This window comes from Nomascus leucogenys, chromosome 16, assembly GCF_006542625.1.
Source record: "Nomascus leucogenys isolate Asia chromosome 16, Asia_NLE_v1, whole genome shotgun sequence".
NCBI classification, from domain to species: Eukaryota; Metazoa; Chordata; class Mammalia; order Primates; family Hylobatidae; genus Nomascus; species Nomascus leucogenys.
In genome coordinates, this window is record NC_044396.1 from 34,830,335 (window position 1) to 34,842,398 (window position 12,064).

The window sequence follows — 12,064 nt, forward strand, 5'->3', positions numbered from 1 at the left end:
TTTCTAAAATCAATTATCTGTTCAAACATAGAACACTTTCCATTAGAAGTTCTGTGACATATATTGATTTATGATCTGTTTTTCCCTCCTCTTCATTTCTCATCGTTGTCCTGAGAGGAGTGGCCTTAGCATTTCACATTGCCTGAGAGGCAACGGAAGCTGAGAAAGGTCAAATGATATGTTCACACTCACATTGAACACTGCCTCTCACTTGTGACTAAGCGCCACACTGCATCACAGTATTTATCCTTGAGGAAGTGGCCTTGCCCAAAGCAGCTCCTAAACTGGTACCTTTTATATGAAGCTGCTGTCTTCTTGTCTGTGAAATATTTTTAAAAGCACAGTAACACTTGGTTAATGGGCAAACTCTCTTGGCAGATACTTCCATGTTTAACATACAATGATGATTGATGTTCAAAATGAGGATTGCCAGATTCTGAAATGCCTTCTGAATCATTAAAAGAAATTAATTATGTCCAATAGGGTTTTGTCTTCAGCGTATTTAATTGTATGTTAATTCTTAAGTGAACTATTCATCACTGATATATATGATGACTTTCTTGCAAATGAAATATGTGAGTAGCCAAAACATTTCATCCTCTGAAAGTATAGGATAATATATGTACGATGCAAGATGTTTTCCTCTTACTCTCTCCATCTTCCCCACTCACCCTTCCATCCAATCCACCTTTATAGCCCAGCTCTTTGAAGTGTGAGTTTCTGGCCACTGCAACAGAATCATTAAGGATCCACATCTCACATCCAGCAATCATTTCCTAGCCCTTAGTGAAATGACACACAACAGAAGGGAAGGAATAGGAAGAAGAGTTAACCATGGCTTCCTGGTCAGGAAAGCTAAACCCCTGCATCACTGTTTTTGTACAAGAGAACATCTTCTTCTGGTATGAAGTCTTCCCTTTTTTTTTTATAGTCTAAGGTGGTTTGTTTTAGTGAGAGTTATCTGAACAATTTCTTAAAAATACGATTATAAGAAATTGTCCAAGTTGGCTGGTCTTCAGTAGTTCAACATTGGGCTCAATTTTACGTTATGATTCTGATGTTTTAAAAAATTACATGCTATATTCTTTCTCTCTACACATACTATATTTTACTTAGATGATTTAACTCTGCCATTTTATCTTTGGAGGTTCAGTATTCAAAGTAAAAGTATCTAAGAAAGAGCTAATTGCTTTTTTCCCTTCACATCTCACTGTTTATTGAAAAGGGAAAATGAAAAAAATGACATTGACCGTGAAGGAACCAGGACAAATGAATTAGTTTGTGAGTTATTGCCTTATTACGAACTCAGTAAGACTTTGCTAGATTAATAAAAAAGGCAAATCACAACAGGTATAATTAATCAATCATTAAGATAAGCATGATACACTTTGTTATTTCCTAATATGATTTTAGTATTCAATCGACATTTAATTCGACATTAATACAAATTAATCTAGATTTCATCAAAGGCTATTTTAGATATCCAGGTTAAAATTTATTGAAATGTATTTGGAATGGCAGTTGACTGCTTACAGATAAGAAAAGTCGCAAGGGGAGATGTGTCAAAAGCAAAACTATAAATGTACTTTTGACTCTAGTAGGCCCTTAATAAGCTCAACTCCTCCCCTACCCTCTAGGCGACACTGAAAGTTTTGCTACTAATGTATAGCATAAGTTCTCTCCTCAGGAGCAGACAGAATTGGGGGCTTCCTATGTGGGATGATGTCTAGGGGCATCAAGAAGGAACTTTACATTAAACAACACCACCAACAACAGCACCACAGAATTATCAGGAAAATTTCTCTCCCCATGTTTATCAAAGAACTGAAATGACCAAATTAAAAGTTTATTCTCTGCCCCCCATTAAGACCATATATTTATATATATCTATATCTATATCTATATCTATATCTATATCTATATATATCTATATCTATCTATCTATAGATATAGATATATATACATGTATGTGTAATCTTTTTTTTTTTTGAGATGGAGTTTTGCTCTTGTTGCCCAGGCTGGAGTGTAATGGCACCCGCCTCCCGGGTTCAAGCGATTCTCCTGCCTCAGCCTCCCAAGTAGCTGGGATTACAGACATGCGCCACCACACCCAACTAATTTTGTATTTTTAGTAGAGACAGCGTTTCTCCATGTTGGTCAGGCTGGTCTTGAACTCCTGACCTCAGGTGACCCACCCGCATTGGCCTCCCAAAATGCTGGGACTACTGGCATGAGCCACTGTGCCCGGCAAGACCCAAATATTCTTAGGAGATGGAGTTGCTGAACATTGTCAACTATCTTTGTACTTCATAAAATGGATTTGTCTTCCTCAAACATTTGCTAAGAGGAAAGGATGTTCTGGAATATATTGATATCAAGTGAAACTTCACATGTGACAATTTACTGCAGATTTCTCTTTCTGAGTACCCGTGCATGGTCAGGAAATTGGCCTCCCTGTTAGTTAGCATTTAAGAGTCAGTTTTTAACCTTCAGGGTCCTCTATATCCAAAATGCTGGAACAGAAGCCCAAAGTAATATTTCCAAATTAAAAAAATAGAAAATGGACCACTGGAATAGTATTGGTGTGCATTCCTAGCAGAACAATACGCAAACTCAATGGACACTAGGTCTGAAGGTCAACTGAGATTTCCTCAGCACTTCCTATGGGCCATGTGCTTTATACCATCTTTACCACAACTCCATGCAGTGGGAACTCCTCATTGTGCAGATGACAAACTGACACCCAGAGCTGGAGCACAACTAAATAGTGAGCCCAAATTTCAAAGAGTTTCTTTGATCACTTTAATTGCCAGGACACAGGTTTGTCTCTCAGTTTTTGTTAACTGTGAAAGACATCATGGTCTTAGGGGCATCCTAATCTAAACCTAGTCTTTAACGTTGTACTCTTGTTTATAGTTTCCTAACACTAAAGTTTTATTTATTTACTTTATTGCAAGATAAACCACTTAACTTAAATTCACCTCAAATTCTTTGAAGAATAATGTCAGTTAATAATAAACAAATGGTTTATTGCTCTTTTTGCAATACCCTGTGTTGCTTTCTCTGGCAAAGACCTCATGATACTTTCAGGCCCAGCCTAAAAGTTACTCCTTTTCAGTAACTTCTCTTGTATTACTTTCCCTCCCCTCTCCCTTTGCCTTACAGGTAAAAAATTAATTATTAATTTAGGTGCAGCTAATTTTCCCATATTTATATTAATACCTCCATTATAGTATGTATCACATTATATATTATATCATAGATATCTATCTACATCTGCTGGTGTCACAGACCATGGCTACTGTCTCATTTTATATTTTAGAAGAGTATGGTGCTTGAAACATAATACATGTAGGTGTTCATTGGTTTGTCTGATCTAGTCTTTGTTTTTAACTAGTCCTGAATGAGTATTCATTAATCTAGCTCTTATAGATGAATGTATAGATCAAAGAAACAAGACCAGAAAGCAGAATTAACAAGAGCAGGATGGAATGCCATGTATGACATTTCTTGATCAGCTTCTCTGTGAGGAATAACTGAGTGCCATACCTAACCAGGCTAAATGAAAGCATTATAAATAATACCGATATTTGACCCGAATATTTAGTCAACAATACATGGGGTTAATGTTTATTTCCATTCTCTCAAGTGAAAAACTGAGCAGAAATGTCCGGAGAACAGAGACAAACTGAGAACAGGGACATTTCTGGAAGCCCTGGAATTAAAGGGAGAGTTGGCCTCCATTCTTCTGCAAGGTTTTATAACTGCAACATGGTTCAGGTAACAGGACAATTACAAGTTACCCAATAAGGAGACTGCATGCTGTTTTCTGCAGTTTTGAACTGGTTTTTATGCTTTCCAAATTAGTTTCATTTTCCTTGCATTTTTGGATATATAATTCTGGTAGTCGAATAAAGTCTATAGATGGAAAAATGTGCTGTATTGCTATGACTATCATTTATGTGCACTCCATAAAACTGTGCTTTAAAATAGCTAAAGAATCTGTAATCAGTTCCTAGAAATACTAGCAAGTCTATTTCCTTCTTATATAAAGGATCTTCAGTGTTACATTCTGTGTTTTTCAGTCATGATATATCATCTCTTGTCTAATCTTCCTTGTGACTTATTCTACTATGAATTTGTGTGCCATCAGCCATTTCACAGGAAGTCCATGTAATTCTCTTGGCTAATGGTTACTTCACACTTCATATACTTTGTGACAATGGAAGAGAACCACAGCCTTTCCAATTATATACAGACTTTGCCAATACTTCAAACAAGATGTCAAGGTATAAAGACTTTATCTATGCTGAGGGCTGAAGGTCACCTAGCAAATACATAGACTGGTAGCTCTACTTGGCTTTTGAATGTAAGCTATAAAAATGCTTCCACTTTATAACAGTGCAGTAAAGTTATACATATGTGCTACTATAATGAGCTGTATGACAAAAAAGAACAAGGAAAAGAGAAGCAAAAGTCTTGGTTAATGAGCTTACAGCAATAGCGAAGGGAAGATGAGGCCCTTATCCCTATTTCTGAGTTTTCAGTTTTATTGCTAAAATATTTGATAGCTAAACAAATTTTCAAATTGTGTGGAAATTAGGCAAATGAGTGAGTGTACTGGGGATTTAATATAGGTCTAGGGGGGGATGTATAAAAAAGCCAAGTCATTTTCTGCTTGAAACATTTCATTTCGTTTCGATTTCTAAAGGTCTCTTTAGCTCATTAAAAAATCTTTCTGCTTCTACTTGTTAAAGATTTCCTGATTCTTTTTTCGCTTACTAGTCTTTTTAATCCAATGAGCAAAAATATCCAGGAAATTGGCAAGTGAATAGTGATTAGATAAAAAGCAGAAAGAGAGGCAAATAGAGAGCATTTTCATTAGGTGAGGTTCACGTTGCTATCAGAGCTCTGAACTCTGTCTCTTAGTACATCAAGAGGCTACTGGCTGGAGCTGGGAGCTTTCAGTTCTCATGCAGCAAGACTCCTGGGTCTGAGAAGGTACCTCCTGAAGGTACCTCCTGAGCTGCCTCTTCATTTTCAATGTCACTTCCTGGAATGGATGTTGGCTCATTAACAACAACCAACAAAAAAATCTCTTAATTGATTTTCCTGATTACAAAAGTAAAAAATATTTAAAATGCAGAACTTGTAAAAGCACAAAGAAAAATGAACGAAAAATAACCTGTAATTTAATCTCTTAGAAACAATGATTTGTTCACATTTTGGTATATGACCTTGTTTTTTTTTTAATAAATTGGATATGTTGTATGTGTATATAAATTCATTTTTATAAAAAATAGTACCACAGTTAATACTGTTTTATAGTCTGGCTTTTCACTTAAACATAATGAAAATGTTCCCATACTACAAGCCTGCTAAAGAATGACTGCACAATCATCTATGTATGTATTTATTATCATTTATATAACCAATTTCCTCCTCTTAGATATTGGTCTGCGTCAGCATGGGTTGCCATAACAAAATGCTATAGACTGGGTGGCTTAAACAACGAAAACTTGTTTTCTCACAGTTCTGGAGGCTGGAAGTCTGAGATCAAGGTGCTAGTATGGTCGGTTTCTGCTGAGGGGTCTCTTCCTGATTTGTGATGGGCCACCAACCTGCTACGTCCTCACATGGCAGGGTGAGATAGAGAGCAAGCTCTCTGGTGTCTCTTCTCACAAGGGCACTAACCCCATCATGGGGGCTCCACCATCCTTGTCTCATCTTAACCTAATTACCTCTTAAAAGTCCCATCTCCAACTACCAGCACATTGGGGGTTAAGGCTTCAACATATGAATTTGCAGGGGGACGCAGTTCAGTCCACAGTAGATATTTAGGTTGTTTGCACTTTGCAGTAGTATAATAAAGTTGTGATAAACATCCTCATCACATATCTCTGCAACTGTAAAGTCCTCTGTCCTTGGCATAAATTTACAGAACTGTTGGACAAAAGGGTATGTGCTTTTAGAGGCCTTCTAAAAAATTAATTTAGGATAACCAAATCGTATACTCAGTTCATTCAAAATTAATTCAGTGCGCAAACCATTACTAAGGGCTTACTATGTGTAAGTTACTGTGCATACAAGGAAAAAATAAGATAAACCTTGCTCCTAAGGAGTTCACAGTCTGGGCAGAAGGACGGGGGCTGGAAAGGAGGTCCAGCAAGCAAACAATGAGAGCTGAGGCAGTTTATTTTCTCTCTCTCTACAGAAGTGGTTCATTTCAGAAGAATGCATATATATATACACACACACACATATATATATGCATATATGCGTGTGTGTGTATATATATATATATATATATATATGAAGATAAAGAAAGCAAGCCAAATATGCCAGTCCACCTTCTAGAAAACTTACGATGCTCCCACGAGCAGAAGAGAGAGCTGACTTCCCTAAGTGTTAGTTCAGTTTTGAAAATTTGCTAGACTGAATTTGACTTTCATTTGGCCCCAACACTACAACTCTTCTTGTTCTTTTAAATTGTTAGTAATCAATGTGCTGGCTCCATGCCTAGAACTGTCACAAATAATGATAGAAATATCTTTCATTAGATAGAGAAGGAAATAAAATATGTGCATTTGCCACAAACACCCTGTTTGAGGTACAATCAAGATATGAAAATTTCAAAATACCTAGCATTTCTTGCCCATATTTTAATTTTGCAATAATCTGGTAGGGGAGAAAAATTATTCTTTTGCTGCAAACAAAATAATAATTTTCTTTTTTAAACATTTTTTTTTAAATGGAGAAGGATAGTGATTGATTTTCTAGAGATGTAAAGAGAACTAAACCTTAAAACAATTCTGTGGAAGTAAATGTGATATCTCCAAGGTTAGGAAAATAAAAAATTAAAAGTAGCATGTCTTTGGTGCTAAAGCTCTCAAAACTAAACCATTTCTCTGAATAAAAAAAAATTATTATCAGAATGACAACCTGTGACTTTCTAGTAAAGGGAAGGGAAATTAATATATTTTCTTATTGTGTGTTAGGTATTATGCTAGATCCTTCCATTTACATTATCTCAGGAAATTGCTTTAATTTCTCACAACTGCCCTATCTGGTAGAATTACCAGATTTAGCAAGAAAAAATACAGGGTGCATCATTAACTTTGAACTTCAGATATACAACTAATAATTTTTTAGCATAAGTATGTCGCATGCAGTATTTGAGACATACTATTGTTATTTATCTGAAATTCAAATTTAACCTGGTGTCCTAATATTGTATTTGGCAATTTTAGGTAGGTATGGTGATTCATATTCTACTTTCCATATCATGAAAATGATATGGCCAGAAAAGAAATCAAATAAAGGTGCAGCTGTTTGTCTTAAAATATCTGGACTCCACCAATTAAGGCCTAGCTCTCCTCCAACACTCAGATTCAAAATCTTATGGCATATTTGGCTTGCTTTCTTTATCTTCACTTTGATTTAAGTTTTTCCAAAGTGATACATTCTTTGTCCTCCATTTGTAAGCCAAGACACACATTAAATGGAGGAATAGCTGTACAACTGGCATTGAAATATTAATTTGTTTAAAGATTGATTTTCCTGGCCATAACCACTCACTCATATTTAATTTACAGAACTGTGGGTACATAACAAAAATACAAAGCAGACAGTGACACGTGATATCCTCAAGGAAGATGAAATACTGCTATAACATCATGACAAGAGGACAGAGTAAATAGAAGGACCAGAGAGTAATTGAGCAGAAGATGAGAAGCTCTAACTCATATGAGGAAGGTACTCTGAACCTGAATAAAGAAATGAGGAAAGCAGTGCCACTTCCCAGACACAAGATGTAAACATTGTGATAGAACAGCCGGGGAGAAATTGGTTACTCATAATCTGCCCAAAAAAAATTGATACAAGAAGTGATCATGGTAGAAATGCATGCACAGAGAGTACTTGCTCTAATTTAACAAGTCACAGCTAAGCCCTCTAGCCTCTTCAGATAATTGCCAGTGACAGAAATCTGGTTCAGAATGTTTCCATAACTGAATGTCCTAGGTGGGCTTGGAAAATTCTACCATTTCTTGGGTCTCTGAAAGAGTGCGTGTCCAACAGATTTGGATTGGAAAATATGACCACACCGGGCCTTTTGTATTTGGGGCCCTTAGATTGTGAGAGTAAGGGAAGCAATTCTACCTAGTGTCTGAGGCTAGGTAGAGGAGGGACTGACACCAGAAGCTGAGTGGCTACCAACATGACAACAGAGCCCACTGGGTCTCCCAGGAGCGGGAGTGTGGGACACAGGAGGGCTTGGGGCTCCAGGGAGGCCATGAGGACAATCACTTCCTGTGTCCAGGGAGACCATGAGGACAATCACTTCCTGTGAGAGGGCACACAGTCTGAGGTTTGTCAAGAGATGGTTTTTATAGTGGACACTGAAGAAATAAGGATGGTCAATTCATTTGGGACAACAAGGTGTAGTTTTTTAGTGACTATTAAGAATTTTAGTTTCTTTAGTTCTAGTGTTACCCCATTTTAAATATGTTTTAGTTCAAATAAGCACCTCGTGCAAAGCATACTCTCAGCATGCATTAATGCAATCATTCTGATGTTCTACTTAAAGCGAGGCACGGAGGGTGAGTAATTTAAGAGGAATTTCACTTCTGTGCATCTCCCTGTCCAATTGCCAATTTAATTAACTAATCATTTCATAATCAAACAGTATAAAAAGCAAAAATTCCAAATTACTAGACATATTCAAATCAAATACTTCTCAGTCCTCTCAGGCAAATGTTAATTCTTGCAAGAATATGCACTGTTTATAACATCACTAATGTCAAAAGAAGAAGGGAGGCTGGCTCTTCTCAGCACTTTGAGCAGTTTAAGTTTTCAAGTGACTGGTGAGAAAAAGATAGAGCTCTTTCTAATGATGAGGTTTTCTGTGTGTGCTTGGACTAGGAGAATGTGAACAGGGCTTGGCGTATGTACAAAATCTAGCATTCTCCATAGCAGGCATTAAATCCTTTTGTTGAATTTGTTAATCGATAATACATATATTGTATTTAATGTAGTTGACCTTGTCAATAGATTTCTCGGCATGCTTATTTTAATTTAATTCCCTAACTTTTCTGAAACAAAAGAGGTATTGTAGGCATCTAGAGCAAAGTCTGCTTTAACTTGCATATGCCTAGAACCATTTTGTTCATTTCATTTATTTAATCAGCATCTACTGTGCCGGGTGAGCAGAAAGAGACACACTCTGGACTTCTGGAGCTTACAGACACTGATTCAATGACCCCATAAGATACAACTCTGACAAGTACTACAAAGGAATAACAGGTGTTAGCTAGACAAAGAGAGTGGTAAGAACAGTCTGAGCAGAGGGCCCAGCACAGGCAAAGGCTCTGGGCTAGAGGAGAGCACTGCATATCCCAGGGAAGGAGGGAAGGCCCCATGGCTGGTTCAGAGGATAGTGGGAGAGGGAGGTAGGCAGCAGGTCCTTTGGGCATCATGGTGATTTGCCTTAATTGTGCAAGCAATGAGAAGCCATCCAACCATTTGAAAGGATCTTGGCAGGTAAGATTTACAGTTTGGAAGATCATTCTGCCTGCAGGGTGGAGAACAGACTGGAAGGGGGGCCAGAGAATGGGCAGGAAGGTTGGTGAGGAGGTGCATGCTGCTGGGGTGGTTGGCCACCAGGATAGCCTGGACAGATGATGGTGGTAGAGAAAGTGTGTTCAGATTTGAGAAGAAGTGAGGAGGCAAATGTACAGGATTTGAAGATAGCTTTCATAGACGTGGCAAGGGGACTTCAGGGAGGATCCCGGGGTTCCCAGCTGGCATAGCTGTGAAAACCAGGGTGGTTATCACTAAGACAGCACATGCTGGAAATGGATCAAGCACGGACTCTCAATGGAGAAAAGAGTGCATTTAGTCTCAGACAGCTTGCTCTTGGGCCATCAAGGGGAAAGTGTCCAGTTGGCGGCTGTATATTTAGGTCTGGAGCTCAGAAAAGGAGCACAGAAGCCATTGGTTCAAGTTTCTATTGCCCAGTTATGTCAAAGAGGAAGGTGCATGTTTGCTTTTTGGGGGCAGTAGTGGGTAGAACAAGGAACTTCAAGCCACACGACTGATTCCAGACCCTCCCTGCTCCATGCAGACTCAATGTCTGCATTTGTTAAATGAGAATGATGGTGCAGTGTGGGGTCCGAGTAAGGTGATTTCATGTCTGTGAGGGCACAGAGTTAACTGTAGAGTCCCACACCAGGGATGAATGGCTCCATACTGACCACTGAGCCACTGTTACCTTCCCATTCCTTCTGCCTTTGACATCTTATTTTTCCTCTGTTTCTTACATTAGCCCGGTCAATAACCTTACTCTCACTTTCTTTTAGGTAGCAAAGATGTAACAATATTGAGGATGTATTATTTACCAGATTTCTTGCTAGATAGTGGGAATATGGCTGGAATAAAGAGAAGAGGTCTTTGCCCTCATGACGCTTCTATTTTAAAGGAGGAAAGAGCACACTGAACTCATTCCCACATTATCACCATTCAGCAGAGTTCACCAGCAAAGACAGCAACCCCCAGATGATGTGGTGTACGTAGGCTGGGCTTGAGAGAGATCCAATTAAGAAACGTGTGTCATAGAAATAACAGTATACACACCAGAGGCAGTGAGAGCCAAGAACAGGATAAAAGGATGATGTTAGATGATGTTTCAGTTTCAATTTTAAAGTTTCAGTTTTTTTAGTGTATCTTTAATGCAGGCATAGCCTCACTTAGAGATTATGACAAAGTCCAAATTTGGAGTTCTTTGTGAATTCAAGGCCAAGGTTAAATTAAACTTCATCTCTCTCACCATTCTTTAAAAAGCTCTGGTCAGCTAGTTTTATTGTATCTACACAGTACAAAACAAAATGTGAAGACTTAATAGAAATGGAAGAAAACTTACCCAGAAAATTTATATCTAAGTACTAAGTACTTGGAAAAGCATGAGAGTTAAAATGAAAAGTATTTAGATTCACCGATAATTTATAGCATCTAGGGTGGATCATATGTTATTGAGATTGAGTACCTTGGCATGCAGTAGTTGCTCAATAAATGTCTGTCAAATGACAAAACCCAACCTATGTTCACTATGTTCATTCACTCATTCAACTAATTTTTATCAAGTGTCTACTATGTGCTAGTCACTGTGCTGGGCCCTGGGGACACCAAGATGAATGGACGCATGACTGAGTACGGGAGAGAGCGCAGACAACTAAGTGTAATGCACTATGATGAAGGTGACAAGAGAGGTAAACGGAAAATGTGACTACAGTGAGGAAACAAATATTATGGGAAGAGTGTGGAGAGTCGGGAAAAGTTTTGCAAGGAGATAAACTTGACCATGAAGTGCTTTTGAAAGAAAGATTCCTTTTGAAGATGAGTTTAAAGAAATTGGGGAAGACATACTCTGAGGGAAATCTAGAGAAACCACTGTCAGGTGAAGAATTACAGCAAACAGCAAGGACTAAGATGCAGAGAGGTTTTCTCCAGAACAGATGAGGAAATGGAAAGAAGAATACATGTCTTCCATACATGACCATTATCTCTTGCTTTTTGACACCTCCGAACTGAGTCTCAGTAAACTGACCGGCTAATATATCTCCTTCCAAGCACCAAGATATCAGTGTACCTTGAGAGATTGGGACTTAGTCATGTTTGGAGTTCAGTGGCTAACAGCTCATCTCTGAAGAAGACAGCATAAATATATACTTAAAAACTTATGGTACAGTGTGTTGAGGCCAGACTGAAACGTGCAGGGAGATAAAATGGGTAATTAGCCCAGGCTTGGTCATTAACTGCTTTGGGCTTCATTTTTCATAGACATCAAGGAGCACCATCATGAATGCTTCAGAGCCTCTGAGGGTTTTCTTCAGAATACAGACAGCAAAGACTGGCCATCCTACCATCTGTTTCTTAACCACTTTTTTTTTCCTGTTATATTTTCTTATGAAATTCATTTTTCCTAGGATTTTCCTTTTGTCTTTTTGGCTCATTGTTTTTCAATTACAATCAAATTTTCTTTTTTCATTCTTTTGTTTTTTTTTGTTTT

General features: G+C 38.0%; 1 protein-coding gene across 1 annotated transcript in view; it reads right to left on the reverse strand.

The window, feature by feature from the left end:
- KCNB2 (potassium voltage-gated channel subfamily B member 2) overlaps nucleotides 1-12,064 on the reverse strand; it is a 397,201-nt gene that overhangs the window by 203,536 nt on the left and 181,601 nt on the right. The gene's annotated exons all lie outside the window — the stretch shown is intronic.